This window comes from Emys orbicularis, chromosome 5 (assembly GCF_028017835.1).
Source record: "Emys orbicularis isolate rEmyOrb1 chromosome 5, rEmyOrb1.hap1, whole genome shotgun sequence".
NCBI classification, from domain to species: domain Eukaryota; kingdom Metazoa; phylum Chordata; order Testudines; family Emydidae; genus Emys; species Emys orbicularis.
Window position 1 is genome coordinate 145,206,461 of NC_088687.1, and position 7,243 is coordinate 145,213,703.

At 52.9% G+C, this 7,243-nt stretch overlaps 1 protein-coding gene across 1 annotated transcript in view; it reads right to left on the reverse strand.

Moving 5' to 3' along the window:
* The window catches only part of LOC135879496 (dedicator of cytokinesis protein 2-like), a 334,214-nt gene that overhangs the window by 88,748 nt on the left and 238,223 nt on the right, over positions 1-7,243 (reverse strand). The window lies entirely within an intron of this gene.

Genomic DNA, 7,243 nt, shown 5'->3' on the forward strand with positions numbered 1-7,243 from the left:
TATGCCACTAGCAGAGCCTGACGGTTAGCTATTCTCATCTGCAGAATTGCAGAAGGGTACAGCTTCCTCCCCAGTAATCTAGTCTGGCTTCATATGTCTTGAGGAGTAGATTTACAAGTTTGCTCTAGTTCTCCCTTCTCCTGAGCTGCAGACACTGCAAGGGAATTAGGAAGCGGATGCGTGAAGAAAAACCCCAAAGTCTGTTTGACGGACAGCTGGAATTTGTCTGCCTTTTCAGAGGTACAGGGCCCCGTGTTGCGCTGGGGAGTCCTTCGGTGGTTCCTTAAGTTCTTCGTGGAGAACGACCTCCATTCAGGGTCTGTGCTGAGGCTCAAACATGTCAGATTATCACTGAGGCAATTCTTGTACTAGGTCCCCAGAAGGCCTTGAAAATTCTTGGATTCTGGGGGTGACAGGGAAGAGGAGGTCCACACTGCTTCCTCAGGTGGTGATGAGGAAGGCAGGAAGTTGGCCCTTTCTTTGTCATCAGACACCTTACTCACAGTAATTTGGGAGGATACAGACGTCCCTAGATGCTATTTGTGGAGCTGGGGTCTGTCTCTTAGGAGGATGATCCCCAGAGCCCCTAACAAGGGAGGTTGCAGATGTGGAAACAATGTCTGCTGGTTTTTCTGCTGGATTGACCAGACCCAATAGATCAGCCCCACAGGAATAAGGTGGCATGTTACAGGTGTCCATGGGGGAACTGTCCATGCACCAGACAAGGTAGCCATTGATCTCGAGGAATCAGACACTGGATATAACCCAAGTTGGATGGCAGCTGCAGGGATCCTGAGGGCTACAGGACTGATCAACAGACTCCATCCTTGATGGCAGAGGTTGATTCAGGGGCTTTTGGGTCCCAGGCCTTGGTTCTGAAGCTAAACTCTTCTAAGACATCTTTTTTGGGGGGGTGGGGGGAGGGAAGGAGAAGAGAAGGGGGTATATGGCGAAGGGGGGATGTTAGGAGACAGCTCCCTGCTGAAGCAGAGCTTGAACGCTTCTCTGACATCTTAAGAGCACCAAAAGGGCAACCCGTGCTGCACAACCAGAGCCCTGCATCTAAATGTCCATGACACCAGCCTCTCTGGTTCGTCGATTCATAGATAACATGGCCACTGTGTTCATCTCTAGTCTGACCTCCTGCATAACACAGGCCTTAAGACTTTCCTGAATTAATTTCTGTTTGAACTAGGGCAGATCTTTGATAACACATGAGATCTTGATTTTAAAATAGTCAGTGACGGAGAATCCACCAAGACCTTTGGTAAATTGTTCCAGTGATTAATTACCCTCACTGTTAAAAATTAGCGCTTTATTTCCACTCAGAATTCATTTAGCTTCAACCTTCAGCCATTGGATCGTGTTAGACCTTTTCTCTGCTAGATTGAAGAGCCCTCTACTGTCAAATTTTTGTTCCCCGTGTAGGTACCTGTAGTTTGTGATCAAATCATCCCATAACCTTCTCTTTGGTATGCCTCAGAGCTTGACTTTAATAGATTCATAGATTCTAGGACTGGAAGGGACCTCGAGAGGTCATCGAGTCCAGTTCCCTGACCTCATGGCAGAACCAAACACTGTCTAGACCATCCCTGATAGACATTTATCTAACCTACTCTTAAATATCTCCAGAGATGGAGATTCCACAACCTCCCTAGGCAATTTATTCCAGTGTTTAACCACCCTGACAGTTAGGAACTTTTTCCTAATTCCAACCTAAACCTCCCTTGCTGCAGTTTAAGCCCATTGCTTCTTGTTCTATCCTTAGAGGCTAAGATGAACAAGTTTTCTCCCTCCTCCTTATGACACCCTTTTAGATACCTGAAAACTGCTATCATGTCCCCTCTCAGTCTTCTCTTTTTCAAACTAAACAAACCCAATTCTTTCAGCCTTCCTTCATAGGTCATGTTCTCAAGACCTTTAATCATTCTTGTTGCTCTTCTCTGGACCCTTTCCAATTTCTCCACATCTTTCTTGAAATGCAGTGCCCAGAACTGGACACAATACTCCAGTTGAGGCCTAACCAGCGCAGAGTAGAGCAGAAGAATGACTTCTCATGTGTTGCTCACAACACACCTGTTAATGCATCCCAGAATCACGTTTGCCTTTTTTGCAACAGCATCACACTGTTGACTCATATTTAGCTTGTGGTCCACTATAACCCCTAGATCCCTTTCTGCCGTACTCCTTCCTAGACAGTCTCTTCCCATTCTGTATGTGTGAAACTGATTTTTCCTTCCTAAGTGGAGCACTTTGCATTTGTCTTTGTTAAACTTCATCCTGTTTACCTCAGACCATTTCTCCAATTTGTCCAGATCATTTTGAATTATGACCCTGTCCTCCAAAGCAGTTGCAATCCCTCCCAGTTTGGTATCATCTGCAAACTTAATAAGCGTACTTTCTATGCCAATATCTAAGGGGACTTAAGGAGCTCAGTCACTATAAGGCACGCTTTCCAGTTCTTTAAGTGTTCTCCTGGCTCTTCAATTTATCAACACCCTTCTTGACCTGCAGACACCAGAACTGTACACATTATCACAGCAGTGGTCGCACCAGTGCCAAATACAGAGGGAATATAATATCCCTTTTCCTATTTGAGATTCCCCTGTTCATGCATCCAAGGCTCACACTAGCCCTTTTGGCCACAGCGTCACACTGGGACCTCATGTTCAGTTGATTATCAACCTGACATCCTCAAGTTATTTTCAGAGTCACGGCTTCCCAGCATAGAATCCCCCATCATGTCAGTATGGCTTGCATCCTTTGTTCCTAGATGTATGACTTCACATTTGGCCATATTTAACACACACTGTTTGGTTGTGCCCATCTTAGACTGCTCTCTATATTGACCTGTCCTCTTCACTGCTCGCTTCACCCCTCCCCGCCAATCTTTGTGTCATCTTCAAACTTCAACAGCAATGAGCTTTTCTTCCAGGTTATTGATAAAAATATTAAATAGCACAGGGCCAAGAACTGATCCTTGTGGGACTGCACTAGAAACACACGTGCTCGATGATGATTCTCTATTTACAATTACATTTTGAGATCTATCAGTTAACCAGTTTTTAATCAATTTAATGTGCGCCATGTTGATTTTGTATCATTCTGGTTTCTTAATCAAAATGTCATGTGGTACCAAGTCTAAGTGTAGTACATCAACACTATTCCCTTAATCAACCAAACCTGTAATCTCATCAAAACAAGATCCCAAGTCAATCAGGATCTGTCTTCCATACACTTGTGCTTCTTGTCCTTAATTATATTACCTTCCTTTCTTTCTCATCTGAGTCCTATGTCTGCTGTTCCATTATTGTGCCCTGCATCAGCGTGGAGCTGACAGACCTATCATCACTTAGCTTTCACCAGTGCTCTGAAGCCTAGGGAGGGGGTGGGCTTCAGAGCATGAGCTCTAGCCCAAGCTGCAACTTCAGTGCTCTGTGTACAGAGCTATTTCTAGAGTGCTAGCGTGAGCCCCACTAGCCCATGTCTATTGACCCGGGCTGGGGGGGTCACTCCCGCTCGCTCCAGAATGCTGTGTAGATGTACCTCATCGGGGCAGTACGCACAGCTCCAGTGGTCACTACTCTTGAGGGGGTGATGACTATAGTACAGAGGGCTCCCTGTGTACTCTGTGCAGACAGAGCTCAAAGGAGAAGCATCAGCTACACCATAGTACAGACAAGGGCAGGTCCTGTGAAAACTTCCCGACACCTAACTCTGCCAGTGCTCCTTGATCCCACCTGGCAGCCCCGCTGCTAGCCCTGCCCTCAATTCCCACATTGTGCGTCATTGACCCATTCTGTGATTTCGATAAGTGCCTACTACTGGTTGCAATGACTCCCTCCATCTCGTCTCACTTGTGTCCTAATACTGATGTGACATGAGTCGGGTGGGGGGGTGGGGGTCACGGCAACTAGTGCTACCCCCATCTCTCGTCCAAGCTCCTGTCACGTCCTGTCTGATGCTCAGCACGATAGGACTCTGATCCCTCACTGGGGTTCCTGGAGTTACCACAGTGCATACAATAAATACGAGGGTCCCCAGTCTCTGACAGGGAGAGAACAAAGCCATTACCAGCGTGACAGATGGCTAAGTTAGCACTCCCCTCCCAGTGCACTGACTACAGCCCCTCACCCCAACCCTTGAGTCTAGCCTGGCCCTTCCCTCACGATGACAGTGCTGCAGAGGCTTTCCTTCTCCACAGTGGGGGTGGGGGGCGGTTCTCACTGTCACTAGGCAGCACTGCCTGAACCCCTCCTGCCTCTGGGCTGTACTGGACTCTGGCTGGCTCCTGTAGAAGGAGGCTGCAGCTCTCGCTGTCCCTTGAGTAATGACTCTCTCCAACCTGTTGCTGTCCATACTAACTAGGTGTCCCATCCATTGTGTCTTCATCGCGTTCTGCCTTACAAGCATCTCCCTATGTCTGGGCACAGCTCCAAGAGCAGGAAAGGAAATTGCCCTGCGACTGGGCGTCTGGCTGGGCAGCGCGTTGAGCAGAATGCTGAGCAGAAAGCTGCCGCGTCAGGCACCGGGTGGCAGGCTGGCTGTAGGCACCACCCACCACCACTCCAGAAGGGGATGCCCCAAGACGGGAGGGACCAGGCAGCTCCCTCCCTACTCTGGTTTGGTTTTGCTAAGTTCTGAGTTGTGCAGCTTGCTGGGGGAGGGGTCGGGAATCCAGCTCACTCAGCACCTGGGAACTTTGCTTGCTCTGCGCCTGCTAACTCTGGGCCACTCTGCTGAGTCGGCAGCTTGGTTACAGAAGAACGAGCTGTAAGGGATGTGGCTGCAGCACCGTGCGCGTGCTGCAATACCAGCTGCAAAACAGGGTAGCAATGCCGGCTGTGCAGAGTTCCCAGAAGGAGGGTGTGCTCTAGGGAGCAGGGCCCAAATGCGGGCTGCAGGGGGCGTTCCCTTCTATACCAGGCCCAGCCTTGCCCACATGCGGTAGGGAGCAAGGCAGCAGCACTCAAAGGGTGCTGAGGAAGGGGTGTATGTGGGGGGGGGGACTCTTGGAGTTGCTCAGCAGGCAACTCTGTATATTCACAGACCTTGGACATCAGGGACACTTTGGGTATGTCACTGCGCGGCCGTGGCAGCGCGGTGACGTGGGCAGTGTAGTCACGCTTTATTGCTCAGGGAGAGCTCTCTCGGCGATAAAAAATAACCACCCCGAATGAGTGGTGGGAGTGTGGCTCCCAGCGATAAAGCGCTGTCTATGCTGGCGCTTTTCAGCGCTAAAACTTTTGTCACACGGGGGTGTTTTTTTCACACCCCTGAACGACTAAAGTTTTAGTGCTGAAAGTGGCAGTGTAGACACAGCCTAAATTGCACGGCAAAGGAGCGTTGCTTCCCGCGTGTTAGTGGCTCTAACTCTCCCCGCAGCTCCAAAGCAGTTCCTCTCCGTGAGCTCTTCTCAGAAAGGAGCAGTTAGACTCTTCCACACCACTTGGGGTGCCTGGAGGATGGCAGGGGGCATCTCAAGCAGGGCTGCTGAGCATGCGCTGTGATGTGCTGCATGCGGGAGGGAGTGGGGAACCCCGGCTGGGGCAGAGGGGAGGCGGGAATGGCGGGAGAGCGGAGGTGACTGGAGTTGGTACAGGGTGTGGCAGGAGATGTATGCCTGGGCGTGATGTGGGCTCAAGGGGCGGGGGAGCGCGGGTGTGCATGCCCCTCACACAGTCGAGGTGCGTGTGTGCTCATGACAGAGCTGATGCGGCAGGGAAGACATGTAGGTGCCCACGCTGCGAAGCGTGTGCGCAAGTGGGTGCAGCGTTATGAAATGGACTGTAGGGCACTCCTGCCCTGGGCTGGGCTGGGCGCTGTATCTACCATTGCTCACAGAAATAGAACCAGGGCCCTGCAGCGGCCAGTGACTCCAATTGCCTCTGACAGGAGGAGTGACAGGGCCCTAACTCAGGGCACGCTGTAGTGCCCGAAATGAGGGGAGAGGAGGGTTCTGTGCCATGTCAGTTAGATACAAGGCATGACAAACCTAGAGCCTGTAGCTGAGGGTGGTAGGCGGGGGTCTCTGAGTAAAACCCCAACTCAGCTGAGTCCCTGCTCCTCAAGAGGAGATTGCTTTATGGATTGTCCCAGACACTCACACCTGGAGTAAGGAGGAATCAGGGGCGTCTGCAGGCAGAGTGCCCAGGCCTGGAGTAGCCGGGGAAATCAGGGGTGGCTGCAGGCAGAGCGCCCAGGCCTGCAGTAGTGGGGGAAATCGGGGGTCTACAGGCAGAGCGCCCAGGCCTGGAGTAGTGGGGGAAATCGGGGGTCTACGGGCAGAGCGCCCAGGCCTGGAGTAGTGGGGGAAATCGGGGGTCTACAGGCAGAGCGCCCAGGCCTGGAGTAGTGGGGGAAATCGGGGGTCTACAGGCAGAGCGCCCAGGCCTGGAGTAGCGGGGGAAATCGGGGGTCTACAGGCAGAGCGCCCAGGCCTGGAGTAGCCGGGGAAATCAGGGGGGTCTGCAGGCAGAGCGCCCAGGCCTGGAGTAGCCGGGGAAATCAGGGGTGGCTGCAGGCAGAGCGCCCAGGCCTGGAGTAGCGGGGGGACTGACATTCAGGATTGAGGACCATCAGCCTTGCTTTGTGCGGGGGAGTCAAGGACTGGAATGGGAAGAGGGAGTGGCAGGTTGAGACTGAGGGACATCAGCAGAATTGATGGGGAGAGGGTGCCCTTTAGTGGAAGAGCAGGGGCTGGAACCTTCCACTCAGAACAGCACCATGAAGGGACTTGTAGTTCCCACAGGCAGCCTCTTTGTAATCAAGACAGGGAAACAGATGCAGCCCTTGGACTCCTGCTGAACTGCCAGCAGTGCCCTCCGTGGAGCAGTAGGAAGGCCCCTGGCTCAGGGATGATGCACATTTTCTCACTGGCCCATTCGCCATGTTTGGTGTGAGCTGGCTCCCCGCAGCCCGGACCCTGGCCCGTCACTGCCCTGCGGGGAGCCCAGAACCCCAGCCTGTGTCTGCCCCACGGGGAGCCCAGGACCCCAGCCTGAGTCTGCCCCACGGGGAGCCCAGGACCTGGCCCGTCACTGCCCTGCGCGGAGCCCAGGACCCTGGCCCATCACTGCCCTGCACGGAGCTGGCTCCCTGCCCCCAGGACCCTGGCCCGTCACTGCCCTGCGCGGAGCCCAGGACCCTGGCCCATCACTGCCCTGCGCGGAGCTGGCTCCCTGCCCCCAGGACCCTGGTCTGTCACTGCCCCACACGGAGCTGGCTCCCTGCCCCCAGGACC